At 35.0% G+C, this 3,257-nt stretch overlaps 1 long non-coding RNA gene across 1 annotated transcript in view; it reads right to left on the bottom strand.

Moving 5' to 3' along the window:
* The window catches only part of LOC109857811, an 8,723-nt gene extending 6,408 nt beyond the window's left edge, over nt 1-2,315 (bottom strand). Inside the window, exon 1 of the long non-coding RNA XR_002250547.1 lies at nt 2,014-2,315. This is a non-coding gene — a long non-coding RNA (uncharacterized LOC109857811). The remainder of the gene's footprint in view (nt 1-2,013) is intronic.
* Between the last annotated feature and the right edge of the window lie 942 nt (nt 2,316-3,257).

Raw genomic sequence — 3,257 nt, 5'->3', positions numbered from 1 at the left:
AAGATTTTACTTGGCGTAACTTATTGATATCATTTCTTTTGTAGAATAGATCCTGTAGAAGAAGATTTTGGTAGCAATACTTTTTCTAGAGATACGAGTTGCGCATGTACTTGGCGTCTTTTTTTACCTTTTTTTGAAAAGGTATAAATAACGTAAATATTAAGAAAGTGCGTAACATTTTCTATTGATTTTTTCGAGACAATCATAGTTTTCATAATATACGGAAGCTGCAATTACAAAAACGTATAATTAATGTATTACTAATTTAATTATTTCTATACGAATCTTTTATAATTTCCGGGAAAATGTTCTTATATATATATTTTGTGAGTAAAGCGGCAATTATTAAATAATGTCTGAGTATATTTGTAATATGCGCATCAAAGCGCACGTTACCGCACAGATTAGCAATCTTATTTTGTAAGTATTACCTAACCGGATGTAATGTAGAAGTAAATGATGTGCGGTTTCTTACGTCAATTTTTTGCGAGTGCACTACTTATTGATCACTAATTATGCAACAAACTTGTAGGTACTTCTTAATAATTGCATAACACGTCACTGAATGTGTCACGTAGTGATAAAACGTTCAAATACAGTTTTTAAATGTTCAGTTTGTTTCAAATGTTTCTTTAAATTCACAAAATTACAGATCTGCTTTACTTTTACTTGCCTGTCGGTGCTAATTAAAAACAAACCACGTAACGAAAGCGAAATTAGCGTAATTAACGCCTGTGAGAATGACATCTTAAAACTGCGCGTAATAACGTTCCTAATAAATGTAATGAACTCGTGTAGAGATTCGTGAGAGAAGTCTGCTCTTTCCACGAGAGATTGCCTTCTCTATTTCTCTCTCTCTCTTTTTCTCTCTCTTTTTCTCTGTCGTTTCATCGAAACTATGTAGCTGGCCTTGTATCGAAAAGAGTGAATTCACATTTACTTGCAGAAATATTGAGCAAGTGTGCGCGGCAATGTGAAATGCAGAAGGTAAAAACCCAAGGTAAAAAAGAGACTAACAAGGATGAAAACGAGCGAAAAAATGTTGGATGCGAAAAATGATTTCATTCTTCACAATGGAAATGTGTACTACACATTTGTATCGCGACGGAGACATTTACTCACGTGCGCTCGACTCGATGTATTACTCCGAGAAAAGTGAAATTTTCGCGATTGCATAAGAGTGCGTAATAATACTAGTACTTTTCACGACGTCATCATATAACGCAATCTAAATGCGCAGCGTAATGTCAATGATCAAGCGTAAGCTCGAGATAAAGCAGTTACGCTTTACGCAGTCATACAAGTTGCGTAAACGCAATATCTTTTTGAATTGTAACGTTTATTTATATCCACAAATAAATAATTTTCTAACATTTTCACCAAATTGATACCGCAATTGTTACAAATAGGTGAAAAAATATAAAAAAACAATGATAATATATTTATTTCTGTATATTGACAAATATACATGTGTATATATTTGTCAAGTTTCATACTTAACGACTCAAATACATGTATTTATTTATCTATTTTCCATAATATCAGTATGTTAAATAAAACAAGAAGAAAGTGATGAACTAAGAATATGTATATCTTATGTTTGTAAAACAAGAAAAAAGAGTGAGGGAGAGAGAATTTTCTCTATTTGAAAGTATTTACTCTGATTTTTATCGGACTGAACAATCACATCATCAAAGCACTTACGTAAATTCGCCTTTTACTTACACAAATCCGTTATACAATAGCGAGAATAATATGTATGTACAATAAAGACTGAGAGGTTAATGCATTGAAGAAAACTAGATCATATTACGTATTACGGACACAGACAAGTGCGTCGACAAATAAAAGATTCCTCTTTCTTTTTTAAATAACTGTATGTATAAAACTCAAAGCGAAGGGAAAGATATTACAGATGACCGAAAGAAACAGCCATTGTGTCTAGTGATGTCATTGCGATCAAACACGTATGTCAACACATATGATAGCGATAACAAATGACTGATCGCTCACCTTTCGCTAATCTAGACAGCCTCTAGATTAGCAAGCTTTTGATCGCGCAACAGGTCAATGCGTTGTTCTTTCTCTCTCGGCACATCCTCCGTGACGGACGTCACGGAATGTCGAACGTACGTCGTCGTGCTCCGAAGCTTCCGACGGATTCGCATGTGCACGCACGTAAGAGAGACAAGCACCGCACTTGGCGTTTTTTTTTTGCGTTACAATCTAATCACTGTGTGTATATTCAGCTTTGTTCTGCTGTTGTTACAAAGTTAGAAGCCGGGTCGCGCGCGACGCGAGCAAGCGCGCGCTCGCTTTCCGTGGACTGAGAGCGCTAAAGTTCGCGGCCAGTCTCCGTCGGACTTTCCCTTTCTTTCGGTTCTTTAGCAGCGGTATAAAGTCACCCGGTTATTACATACGTGAACGTTACCTGTTCGCGCCGCGTAAAAGGATGACGCGTCTACACGCCGATGGCATTGATGTTGTTTGCGCGCGTTCTTTCGATCTCCTTGCTCAAACAAAGAACCCGTCAGCTGGCAAAGAATAATGTAGAATAAATTTGTGCGAACAAAGAAAACGTTAATCAAACGTTTTTTACAACTAAAATTAATTGCTTTAGACATTATCATTTTACAATTAATTTTATATTTCTTGGTTTTGGTTGTCTTCTATGAATTAGTTATAATCTATTAGCTGTGTTATATTTATTATTGATATGTATTCATAGCTTATATTCTCTCTCATTTAATCAAAATTAAAAAAAATTTGTTTAACAATTTAACTAAAACGCTTATTTAATAAAAAATTTGATGCGTGGTGAAAAAGCCAAATAACCGAAAAAAAATCAGTAGCAGATGTATAGGTTGCATAAGTCTGGAAATAATTATGCTCTCTCTTTTCGGACACTGTGATTGCGGTCAAGGTGCAGTTGAGATGAATCTGTATCTATGCCAAAATCTTTATATCTGAAAGAGAATGTCATTCTCAGAAGAATGTTGCCGTTTTAACAAATGCACTTATATTTGAAATATATATGTTTTTGCAACGACATTGAAAAAATTGAATGTTAATTATAAATGCAATTTGCAACGTGTCCGTACCATGACCGTCGTACGTAATCTTCCAAAAATGTCGGATACTTTTACCTTATCATACGATGCCCCATACATATACATATACAGGGTGTTTCAGAACTATGGGATCAAACTTCTAGGGGTTATTCAGTGCAACAGTAGAAAACATTTGAGTATAGGGAC

Source organism: Pseudomyrmex gracilis, unplaced genomic scaffold (genome assembly GCF_002006095.1).
Source record: "Pseudomyrmex gracilis isolate BER0280 unplaced genomic scaffold, ASM200609v1 scaffold_0, whole genome shotgun sequence".
Lineage (NCBI taxonomy): Eukaryota > Metazoa > Arthropoda > Insecta > Hymenoptera > Formicidae > Pseudomyrmex > Pseudomyrmex gracilis.
Note: the sequence above shows the minus strand (reverse complement) of the source record. Positions and strands in the feature narration are given on the sequence as shown.